Here is a 13,868-nt window from a genome sequence, read left to right on the forward strand (position 1 = left end):
ACATTGTGTAGAATATCTTGTACAGAAGTCTCGTTCGACATGTAATTAGAAGTTGTAAAAAACTAAAGCCAAAAGTAGGCGGTGGGTTATGTATATTTGTTTTAGCAGATTAGAATATTATGTAGAACACTATATACAGAAGTCTTGATCAACATACAAATAGAAGTTGCAAAAAAACTACAACCAAAAGTAATAGGAGGTAAGTTCTATATACTTTTTAATATCCTATATATATATAACTCTTTAGGTATGCAGTAGTAGGCTCCTGCCTGAATGGCGCCATTATAGACGCATTCATAGAACTTTTAGTAAACGTCGGAAAAAAGATTACATATGAAGCAAATACTTGAATAGAACATCATATTTACCACTCTTACATTGCAAAGATGGTGCAAAAATCGTCCTTAGAAAACCATGAATCATCCAGAAAATACGCCGTCCCTTTTCCCTGGCCATTTGTGCTTGTATGATCATTTTGAAGCCCAAACTTCAGCTGGTGGTAGACGACTTTAACAATCTGCAACCATAGACATGCATAGAGAAACAAAAAGGTATCTAACAGGTTGTTGGAGAACAACAGCTGTATCTTGACAACCAAGAATGAAAAATCCTTTGCTTAAGTCATTTACACATTGCTTCTAAAACTGCTTTATTAAAAAGAATATTTTTAACTCTCATGACAGGAACTTTCGACATAATATAGCACTCGATACTATTACATTTGTGAAAAGAACACATGATATTAAATAAGGGTTATCTTCAGAATAATTTACTTTTATTAGAGAAATAAGATGACCAAAGTAAGTACAGAACTTACAGTGAGGTGAGATCGGACTTATGGAGAGTGCGCCGGAATACAATTGCACATTACATGATCGGAGAACGTCTTTGTAGATAACATTTCTTGTAAATGTACCCTCGAAACCACTTAAGACTCCTTTTTTGACCAACAATTTGGTTGTGCTCCTGGACACTCCTCGTGACAATGCAACATAGAGTTGACAGTGCTCGAACACATGATCTGGTAAATAGGTTCCCACATGAGGCAGTGTTTGTCCTTGGGATTTGTGCACCGTTAAGGTGAATCCCAAACGTATGGGGAACAGTTTTCTTGTGAAGTCGAATAGAAGTTTGAGATCTACTGACGGTTTCATTGGAATTTGATGAAAAAAAGCTGGTTTGCCAGCATGACTTCCACTTAGAATTTCAGCATAGATAACATTTCTTCGAAATCCCCGACAGAGAAGTCTGGTCCCATTACAGAGCCCATTAACTGGGTCGAGATTTCTGAGAAGTAGAATTGGTGCTCCCAGTTTTAGTGTCAGTTTGTGTGGGGCTAAACCACCTGTAGATATGGAGTTTAAGAATTCCTGCTCATATAGATGCCTAGGGTCATTCTCAACCGAGTCGAATGAATAGAATATTCTATCCTCACCCGGGAACATTTGAATGACTATATCGTTAAGCTGATCAACATACTCATTTGTTATAGTTAGTAAAGCCCTATGAGCTATGTAGTTTTTATCTTGAGCATTTTCAGGTAGGGTAGGAAAAACAGAAGATATCAAGCGGAGCAGCGAATGCTCATTCTCCCACGGAACAATTATTGTTGGAATCTTCATGTGTATTTCAAATACTTGTGTGTTGTTTAGTCCCACATTGGTGAACCACCACTAGGTAGTGAGGTATATGAGGTGAACCTCTAACATAAGGGTGTGCCCTTAGGGTACAAAGGCTTTTGTGTTAGGAGGGAGGACTCACCCAAAGCCACACCCGCCCGCCCCGCACCGAGTCGTGGGCTTGGGCTTGGGCTGGTTGTCTAGTGGATTATCAATTGTTTTTCTTTTTTGAACAAGTTTTGGCTGGAGTCGCAGTGCGAGTTGGACGCTGACCGAATTGAGGAGCAGAAACCTCTATATAAACACAGCAGTGTGTGTCTATAGGGATGAACCGATTACAGAGTAAGAGATGGTTGAAGTCGAAGTCGCCGCTTCCACACACCGGTAAACAGAACTCGTGGATACTCCCTTCTCTCCACCCTACACGAAACAGATAAGTCTTTTATTGCTTCAATCTTCTTCTCTTCTCTTCTTCCTGTCAGCCGCCAGAGAGAGTTATATTGCTGTTCTAGAGGGTAGTCTGTTCTAGTGCAAAGTCAGACTGCTGTTAACCATTGAATCCTGTGAGGAAGACGCCACTGTTGCCTTTCTGCACCATTGGAAGGGGCGAAATCTTTCCTTAAGGACAGCCTAATCCGCGCCTTGGTTATTACCTGTTATTCTGTCCTTGTCTTCTATTGTTTTCTTTTATCTGCATACAACAATCTTAAGGAAAGATCAAGATGTCTACACCTGTTGACACCACGCCGATCAAAGAAACTAATTCTGGAGTCATGGAAGTAACTTCGTCTATGAGAGATCCTGCACCTCTACTGAATGCTCGCAATTTACCTAATGTGTCAAAGATTGAATCCTTCAACGGTTCACACTTCAAGAGATGGAGAGAAAGGGTGTTCACAGCCCTAGATGTACTCAACTATGCAAAGTATCTCATCGATACAAAGACCCGGAGGGTTCTAATGATTTCGAAAGAAATCAAAAGCGCTTTGGCTCAATGGGAATAAGGTATGTCGTCATGCTATTTTGAGTACCTTGTCCAATGAGATTTTTGATATTTATTGTTCAAATAAGAATGCACATGATATATGGGAGAGTTTGAACAAAAAAATACATAATAGAGGATGCTGGTACTCATAAATATGCTATTGGGAATTTTCTAAAGTTCTATATGAGAGAGGATAGAGATGTAACGCCTCAAATCCATGATTTTCATGTCTTGATTAATGATTTGAAAACCGAGGGTATTAATTTACCCCTAATCTTTTGTCAGCGGATGTTTGATTGAGAAACTCCCCGAAGTCTTGGAAACACTATAAAAATAGTATGAAGCATAAAGCGTGAAGATATGACTCTTGAGGATGTGATCATTCACATTCACATAGAGGAAAAGAACAAGACTTCGGGATGAGGTGTTGTCTAAGGAATTTCATTCTAAAGCCAATATCGTTGAAGGTAATCCCAAAGAAATATAACAAAACCTCTAAAGCAGTAAGTCCAACAAAAATAAGAATTTCAAGGTCAAAGGCACTTCTTTTAAAAGGAGTGGTACCGGCAATGGAAATTGTTATGTTTGTGGTAAACCCGACATAGGGCTTTTCGGTCGGCGCACACAAGAAAGACAATCGATGATCCTCCCAATGCTAATCTAGTTGAGGGAGATGATATTGTTGTTGCTGTCGTGTCACAAGTGTTCATAGCCACCGGAAGAGGAACTGGGTACTAGATTCGTGCCACCCGCCACGCCCTGGTGATGTTGAAGCCTTCTCGGACTACATACTAGTGAAAGATGAAAAGGTCTATATGGGTGACTCTAGGTCTGTTCTGTTGAGGAACAGGGCAAGGTTCTTCCGGTTAACTTAAGGGAAAACCCTTTCACTTAGTAATGTTCTTCATGTTCCCCGAGATTCGTCGCCGAATCTGATTTCGGTCCCTACTGGGAAAAGTCGGCCAAGGTGACTTTTGAGAGTGACAAGTTTGTTCCGACAAAGAATGAGGGTTTTGTTGGTAAAGGTTATTGTAATAACAATGGTCTTTTCATGTTGAATGTACTTGACAACATTATTATTAATAAGGATGAATCTGCATACGCTTACTTGCTTGACTCTTTTAATATATGGCATGGTAGACTAGGACATGTGAATGTTCAAAGATATGAAAAGGATGAAAGCTTGTGGTTTATTGTCTAATATTTCTGATTTTTCTAATGATAAATGTGAGATATGTCTTTGAGACTAAAGCCACGAAGAAACCCCTCATAGAAGCTGTGTCTAGAGATAAAACCGGATTACTAACTCTTATTCATACGGGATTTGGGTGAATTCAGAAGTACCATGTCTAGGGGGGGGGGGGGAAGTTTTATTATATTACATTCATAGATGACTTCTCTAGGTACACCATGGTATATTTACTTAGACACAAGCATGAGGCAGGTGAGATGTTTCTCAAGTACAAAGCTGAAGTTGAAAACCAGCTTAACTGTAAGATTAAGAGACTTCGGTCTGATAGGGGTGGAGAATATGAGTCTAACCCCTTCCAGGACTTTTGTGACAAGAGTGGCATTATTCATGAGACTACTCCACCATACTCTCCTGAGTCTAATGGAGTAGCCGAAAGGAAAAACAGAACACTTAAAGAGATGATGAATGCTATGCTTGTAAGTTCTGGAGCTTCCCTGAACTTGTGGGGGGAAGCAATCCTATCTGCTTGCCATATCTGAGAATAGGATACCCAACAAGAAAACAGGGAATTAAGACACATATGAGTTTATGGAAAGGTCATGTACATAACCTGACATATTTAAAAATGTGGGGTGTCTTGCTAAGGTTCTTGTGAACGAACCTAAAAAGAGAAAATTGGGACCTAGAACCTGTTGATTGTATGTTCATTGGTTATGCTCATAATAGTCTTTGCATATAGATTTTTAGTAGTAAAATCGATAATAACCTTGTCGATGCTAACACTATTATAGAGAGTAAAAAATGCTGATTTCTTTGAGAATTTGTTTCCTTTGAAAATTGGCATTGAGAGGTTGGTAGCTCCTAGTGAACAACAATCAATCGTGATCCCGAAATTTCTGAACAAGAAATTCGGAAGAGTAAAAGAGATAGGAAATCCACCAATATTGGTGATGACTTTTACACATTTCTTCTTGATGATGATCCTGTGACGTATAATGAGGCAATCAGTTCTCGAGATGCTCCTTTCTGGAAGGATGCTATACACTCAGAACTAGATTCGATTATAGCTAATCACACATGGGAGATAGTTGATCTACCTCACGGGCTGAAACCTATAATGTTACAAGTGGATCTTCAAAAAGAAATTGAAACTAGATGGTTCCATTGAGAAATACAAGGCTAGACTTGTAGTCAAGGGGTTCTCCCAGAAGAAAGGCATTGACTATTTTGATACTTATGCTCCTGTAAATAGGATTTCTTCTATAAGAGTTCTAATGGCTCTAGCTGCTATTCATAATTTATTTATTCATCAAATGGATGTAAAACTGCATTTTTGAATGGTGATCTTGATGAAGAAATATATATGATGCGACTGAGGTACGATAGTACCGGGAATGAGCATAAAGTATGCAAGTTAGTTAAGTCTTTATATGGGTTGAAACAAAGCCAAAACAATGGCATGAAAAGTTTGACAGTGTCATGATGTCTAATGGATATCACATAAATGATCTTTGATAAATGTATTTACTTCAAATCTTTTGATGTGAATTCATATGTGATTATCTCGCTATATGTGGATGACATGTTAATCATGAGTCCTAGCCTTGATGTTGTGAGAAACACCAAGATGTTTTTATCCTCCCAATTTGAAATGAAGGATTTGAGAGAAGTCGATGTGATTCTTGGAATCAAAATCATCGAAAACGATGATGGCTATCTGGCTTTCACAAGAGCATTATGTTGAGAAGTTTTTGAAGAAGTTTAACTTTTATGATAGTAAGCCCGTAGCCGACACCTTATGAGGCAAATAGTGAACTTCAGAAAAATGCTCAACATGGTGTACTTCAGTCTAGATATGCCCAAATTATTGGTAGTCTCATGTACTTGATGAATTGCACTAGACCTGACATTGCTTATGCAGTTAGCAGGCTAAGCAGATACACTCATTGTCCTAGTCAGGAACATTGGAGTGCGTTAGAGAGATTAGCCAAGTACTTGAGAGGAACAATGAATTACGGCATAAGGTTTAGACAAACTCCACCTGATAGAGGGTTATTGGGATGCAAACTGGATATCTGATTCTCATGATATCAAGTCCACTAGTGGTTATATTTTCACCCTAGGTGGAGGTGCGATCGCTTGGAAATCTTCTAAGCGGACCTTGATAGCTCGTTCAACCATGGAGTCCGAGCTTATTGCTTTAGATAAAGCAAGTCTTTGAGGGTCGAAGTGGCTTAGAAACCTCTTGGCGAGATCTTCCTATTGGTACAAAACCGCCTCCAAACTACATGCATTGTATTTGTCCGGACCGCGAATAGCAAAGGCAAAGAGCAAATTGTATAATGGGAAAAGGCATATTCGCCCTGAGACTACAGTCTATAAAGCGATTCTTTGGAATGCACGGAGTTGTGGCTCTAGATTATGTGAGGTCGAGTTAAATTTGGCCGATCCTCGACAAAAAGCCACTTTAACAGAGACAAGTGGTTGATACGCCGAGGGGATGGGACTTTTGCCTTAGATAGAGGCGCTTAATACCGACCGGCAACCCCACCTATGTGATTGGAGATCCCATGAAGTAGGTTCAAAGGGAAAAACAAGTCACCTCGCCGCTCTGGTATGCTATTGTCTTTATTTGAGGCGTCCCACCCTATGACTAGATAGCATTATTGTATACTTTGTATAACTTGAATAGCAATGAGAAAAAGGATGAGTTATTTTACTCTTAATGGAATCCATAGTCCATTATTTTTATGAGATAGTGTATTTTAACCTATATGTACACTTGATGGATATCCACCTACGTGAATGTAGAACTAGGTCGGTTCTTATGAGTATTCGAGCAAAATACTCTAGAGCATTCACATAACACAGAAGCCTTAAGGGCCAAAAAGCAAACAATCACCCAGTAATCGCATATAATGAAGGAGCAATGTGGGTGCATGTCCTCTATTTTACTACAAGGAATGTTGGTTCAAAGATTTTTTAATCCACCACTTTCACGTATTATAAGACATGTTACCCTATGACCGGTTCAAGCCCCAAAAAGCACCGATATCTTATGCATTGTTTTTCGATTCTCTCGGCATTTCGTTAACCCATTTCTTTTGTAATATCCTATTCCAAAATAGTGGGGGACTATAAGTATTTTGAAATAGTGGGGATTGTTGGAATCTTCATGTGTATTTCAAATACTTGTGTGTTGTTTAGTCCCACATTGGTGAACCACCACTAGGTAGTGAGGTATATGAGGTGAACCTCTAACATAAAGAGTGCCACCTTAGGGTACAAAGGCTTTTTGTGTTAGGAGGGAGGACTCACCCAAAGCCACACACAGCTTGCAGCAGCATCCATGCCCCCCGAACCGAACCGTCGAAGTCGTGGTGTAATGCGTGGGCTTGGGCTTGTTTGGTTGTCTAGTGGGTAGTGGATTACCAATTGCCTAAACTTGTTTTTTTTTTGAACAAGTTTTGGGTGAGTCGCGATCTTGAGTTGGACTCTCTCATAGCTGTTTTGGGAGACCGAATTGAGGAGTCATTCTCATGTTTGGATTCCTACAGAAACCTCTATATAAACACGGTGTGTGTCTATAGGGATGAACCGATTCTGAGAGAGTAAGAGACGTGAAGTTGAAGTCGTCTTTGCTGCCTCCCACACCAGTAAAACGAGAACTTCGTGGATACTCCTTCTTCCACCCTACCTACGAAGCGGATAAGTCTTTTATTGCTTCAATCTTCTTCTCTTCTCTTCTTCAAATCGGCCCGCCCGAGAGAGTTATATTGTTGTTCTAGAGGGTAGTCTGTTCTAGTGCAAAGTCGATTTGTTAACCATTGAATCCTGTGAGGAAGACGCCATGCTGTTGCCTTTACGCACCATTGGAAGGCGAAATCTTTCCTAAGGGCGACCTAATCAGCGCCTTGGTTATTACATTATTCTCGTCCTTGTCTTCTATTGTTTTCTTTTATCTGCATACAACAATTATGTCATCTGGAATTTTGATCATATCGTCAAGTACGCAAATAACAGTTTGGTGGATGTGAACAGGCGTGGTGGTGGTGCTAGAGGCGGCGGTGGTAGAGGTAGTGTTGGTGGCAAGCCATATAATGGTGGAGGCTCCATCCCATTATATGCAGTTGGTAATGCAGGCCGACATAAGAACTCTGCTATATATCCATTATCACAGCAAAGTTGGCCTTACAGCACAAAGCCTCGCCATCTTAGCTTTTCTTGTTATTCTACGTACTGTAAATAGTATTTTAGGATCACTTAATTATTTTACCATCTTTTCCAAAAGAAAGTTCTTTGCAATTTTCAATTGTATCATAGTATTAGATACACATTGTGGCTTGAATTCACAAACTAAGTGTTGGGGTTTAATACCAATACCAATCGATTCCCCACTACACAGATAACTTGTATTTGAACAATAACCACTCTAATCAACAATCTAAATATTTCATACAACCAAACTAACATGCCCAACTCGCTAAACAACTATTAACAACAGATAATAATGTAAAGCAGAATTAAACGCATATCACAACACAAAGATATACCGTGGTTCGGCCAATGATGCCTACTTCCACAAGAGTTAGTCCTTTTATAAAGTGGGAAAGAAGATTACAATCTCTTCTTTTAGTCTCTCACCTTACTAGATCACTCTTATCTCTTTATAGGGTTGTCTCTCTGTAAAGGTTATCTCTCAATCTTGATAGCTTTGAAGATTGGGTTTTCTCTGACTTTTGTGTTGTCTCTCGTGTGTTAGGTTTTGCCAAAAACCCCAACATATGATGCAAAACTCGCGGTTCTGCAAAAATAGAATCCTGCCAAAATTAGGCATGGGCGCGGTCGCCTCAGTTGGTTTGGTGGAGTGATGGGCGTGCTCTTTGCCTTGACGATGTCGGTAGCTTTGAGCCGGGGAGCTTTTAGAATGGCTTGTGGAGGGCACGGGGCGCGCTCTTGCTTTTCCACATAAGCTGAACATGTATGTGCTTGGATCTAGAATGAAAACTTGGATTCTTGCTCAAATGGATGGCACTCTGATTGTCACATAGAACTACAAGCTGTTTCTGCTTTAGCCCTAGTTCGTCGAAGAACCTTTTCATCTATAGCATCTCTTTGCAACACTCAGTGGCTGCAATATACTCGGTGTCTGTAGTGAAGAGGGCAACATACTTTTGCAACTTAGATTGCCAAGAAACTGCTCCCCCTGCAAAAGTAATCAGATAACCGGAGGTGGACTTCATCGAGTCAACATCACCTGCCATGTCTGCATTAGTGTAGCCTTCAAGTAAGGGCTTAGTTCCACCAAAGCACAAACAAGATTTGGAAGTGCCCTTGAGATATCTCAATATCCACTTAACACCTTCCCAATGCTCCTTCTCCGGATTTGACAGAAATCGGCTTACAACACCAACGACGAAAACAATATCCGGTCTTGTACACACCATGACATACATTAAGCTGCCTACTGCGGATGCATAAGGAATCTTTTCCATCTGACTCTGCTCATGCTCACCCTCACCCTTTGGACAGATCTCTTTGGTCATGCGGAACTGGCCACCAAGCGGACAATTGACTGGCTTCGCTTGATCCATGTTGAATCTCTTCAACACCTTCTCAATGTAGCTTTCTTGAGAAAGCCACAACTTCCCATTCTTTCTGTCACGAGTGATCCACATCCCAAGTATCTGCTTTGCTTGACCCAAATCTTTCATCTCAAAGGACTTACTCAAGTCTTTCTTCAGCTTGGATATCTTGTTGATGTTTTGGCCAATTATCAACATATCATCCACATACAACTTAACAAGAGCACTATGAAATCCCTATCTAGAAATCTCTGAACAAACACACAATGATCGGAAGCAGACTTCTTGTATCCTTGCTTTGCCATAAAGGAATCAAACTTTATGTACCACTGTCTCGGTGCTTGCTTTAACCCATATAAGCTCTTTATCAGCTTGCATACTAGGTGCTCATTGCCTTTGACCTCAAACCCCTCTGGCTGGTCCATGTAGACATCTTCTTCAAGATCTCCATGAAGAAAAATTGTCTTAACATCTAGTTGCTCAACCTCTAGGTTCATACTTGCGGCCATACCCAATACCACCCTGATAGAAGTCATCTCCACTATAGGAGATAAAATCTCATCAAAGTCAATTCCTTTCCTTTGACCAAATCCCTTCACTAGAAGGCGAGCTTTGTGCCTTGGGTGAGGATTGTTCTCCTCATGCTTGACTTTGTAGATCCACTTATTCTTGAGAATTTTTCTTCCTTTCGGTTTTTCAACTAACTCATAAGTGTGATTCTTATGCAAAGAATCCATCTCATCATGCATGACCTTCAACCACTTCTCCTTGTTTGTACCCTCAAGTGCCTCTTGATAGTACATAGGTTCTCCACCATCAGATAGTAAAACATACGTATGTGGTGGATACTTGGTTGAAGCTTGTCTCTCTTTGTCTGTCATCCTTGCCCCATCTGCTGGTGCCTTAGGAGGATGCACTTCTGCTTGCTCAGGTGGTGGTTCATGCACTTCATCTGCATCTTCTATATCAATAGGTTCTATCCAATCATGAGCAATAGGATCATCATCATGAGCTTCAAACTCATGGTTCTCTGCATTCTCAATGCCTTCTGCACGTTCCACAGTAGGAACTTCTGGTTCTGAATCAACAAGATCATTAGTGAAAGCCTGTAGCTTCTCACCCTCTTCAAAGTCTGCTATGGTTTGGTCTTCCAAGAACACAACATCTCGACTTCGGATTACTTTCTTGTTAATCGAATCATAAAGTTTGTAGCCAAACTTCTCATCCCCATAACCCAGAAAAATGCACTGCTTGGCTTTGTCATCAAGCTTGGATCTCTCATCCTTCGGAATATGCACAAATGCCCTGCACCCAAATGCCTTCAAGTATCCATAATCAACATCTCTGCCTGACCATACTCTCTATGGATAGTCACTATTCAGAGGCTTTGACGGTGATAGATTGATCACATGCACGGCTGTACGCATTGCTTCTACCCAGTAGCTTCTAGGTAGCTTAGAGTGAGACAACATGCATCTCATCCTCTCTACAATGGTACGGTTCATTCTCTCTGCTATTCTATTTTATTGTGGTGTCTTGGGAACGGTCTGCTCATGACGAATCCCATGACTCTGGCAATACTCTTCAAACGGCCCTATGTACTCACCCCCATTATCTGAGTGAATACACTTCAAAAGCTTCCCTGTCTCTCTTTCCACCATGCGATGGACTGTCTTGAACACGCCAAGTACTTCATCCTTGGTCTTCAGACTATAGGCCCATATCTTTCTTGACGCATCATCAATGAATGTCAAGAAGTACAAAGCTCCCTGGTGGGACTTTACTTTCATAGGACCACATAAATCAGTGTGAACAAGCTCAAGGACATTGTCCTTCTTGTGAGACGGGAATCTTTGGAAAGACACCATGTGTTGCTTTCCTACCAAATAGTGAGTACATCTATTTAAATGTGTACCTTTGATGTCTAACAAGGCCTTTTGCCTAGCAAGAACTTCCATCCCTTTTTTGCCTATATGACATAGTCTCTTGTGCCACAGTTCGGAGGAAGCTTCTTCTTCTGCCGCATTCACTTTTGCTTTACACAAACTAGCCTGTGTTTTGTAAAGAGAGCAAGTTTTCTTCCCTTTGGCTGCTACTATGGAACCTCTGCTCAATTTCCATACCCCATTACCAAACGAGTTTATAAAGCCATCATCATCTAACTTCCCAACCGAAATGTAATGTTGGGATACCTGAAACAATTATTATAACAAATATTTTTATTTAAATAAAAAATTAATATCAGATGGATAAAAACTGTCTAGTTGTAAACTACCCCGACGGACAATAACATTCGCCAATTGTCGAAATACCAGACGGCCTATGACACCCGTAATATCCGACGGCTAGTGACAGCTGGTCTAACCGATGGTTAATAACAACAGCTAATTGCCGACGGTTTTTAAGAGCAGGAATATCTGACAGTCTAAAGCAATTGGCATGTCCGTCGGCAAAGATCTTCAACGCCGATGGGCTATTTTGACCAATAATAACCGTCGAAAGCCTATGCCGACCGAGCGTTTTTTGACGATCTTGCGGCAGTTTTCGTCTGTTGGGTAATACCTTAGGCGATAGTTATTTTCTGTCGGGTAAAGTCGTTCCTTTTGTAGTGAGGTTGGGAATTAGGATCGACCTAACCCCTAACTTGTACAAAAAAAATGTTACTCTAGGCATTAACTAGAAATTGGGCGTCCAACTCATAGTTTAAGGGCTTGACTAAAAGAAATTGTACCAAAGTCAAATTTTCAATCATAATTGGACCAAGACCTAATATCATGTCACCATTATAATTAGGACCAAACCCTAAATCTCCATTTCTTTGCAATGTCTTGTACTTTCTATCTCATAATTCTTATTGACTATCCGATTATATCATTTTGCATTGGAATGAATACCACTACACAATAATACTACTCGCTCATATATGAAGAGAGAGAGAGAGTCTAACTGAAGTACTATTCTTCAGCTAGCTAGTTATAAAACCATAAAATTTATTCATTCGATCATTTAGTGGTTGAACATCATAAGTCTTGGAGGGCCTAAGTACGTATTGCGTTTTACAAATCATAGTGCATGAATTAACACAATCTTCCATTTATTTCAAACCACCAAAGCTGCATGTCAAGAAAACCAAAAACCAAAAACCAATTCTTGTTAGCAATTTCAACGTAGAGATGTCCAAAACAAAATAAAAACAATATATATATATATATATATATATATATATATATATATATATATATATATATATATATATATATATGCCAATGGGTACTTTCGAAACCGAAACCGAATGTTCCGGTTCTAGGTCTTAAAAAGTTAGACCCATTTAAAATGGGTCATTAAAAACCGAACCAATAAAGAACCGAAACCGTTGAACCGAATAGTAAAAAATCTGTGGGTACCCAAACCGAAACCGAAACCGATTATTATGATTTCGATATTTAAAATTTAGTATTATATTACATTTAAGATAATCAAACTCATACATTATAATATAAAATATATTTTTTACGTGTAAAAGTCTATTAAATATATATAGCATAATAGTGAATTTGTATTGTTAAATGTATATTTTATAACTATACGTTAAACAAGTGTATCATAGATGTTAATAATAATGTCAACGTGTATATAATGAATTAACTAATACATTTTATATTTATTAACTTATGGACGTGTATATTTAAATAGGATATACATGCTTGATATATTATGGTACACGCACTTATTATAAACCAATATATAGTGTTCATGTTAAAAATTAGTGATGAGATGTAATTGTAAGACGCATGTACTCGCATGATCGATTTAAAATGCGAGTTAATACACTTGTACAAATATATGTGTATGCACGTAAAATATATCAAGGTAACAAATATATGTGATTGCACGTATACACGATCGAGTTAATACAAAGAAACAAATATATGTGTATGCACGTAAAAAAAAATCAAAATTATAAGGTTAGATATTTGATTATTTTAATTTCTATATCAAAGGTTTAAATTATCACATGAATTGTAAATGTTTTAACGTGTATAATTGATACGTATTCATAAATTGATGTAAATATGATTGTTGATACATCACTAATTATATATAAAATATTATCATGTAGGAAAATAAAAAAATAAAAATAAAAATAAATTTTAGTGTTTAAATGATTTATAAATAATAAAGACCCGAATTAGAACCGAAACCGATAAAAACCCGTGGGTTTTTATGGTTTTGGGTTGGGTTCTATAATTCTCATACTAAAACCGTTGAGAACCGAAATCGATAAAACCGTAAATAGTAAAACCTAAACCGAAACTGCTAAGACCCGACCCAAAAACCAAAAAAAAAAAATTAAATCTAAATATCAGTTCTTGTTTTAATCTTTAGTCGAGTTATATACCATATTTTTCTAGTGTGCTATTGGTGGCGTACTAGCTCTTTGGAGATTCATCTGAGTGGGTAAATTGGGACATGTCGAATTGAAACAC

Source organism: Coptis chinensis, chromosome 1, assembly GCF_015680905.1.
Source record: "Coptis chinensis isolate HL-2020 chromosome 1, ASM1568090v1, whole genome shotgun sequence".
Lineage (NCBI taxonomy): Eukaryota > Viridiplantae > Streptophyta > Magnoliopsida > Ranunculales > Ranunculaceae > Coptis > Coptis chinensis.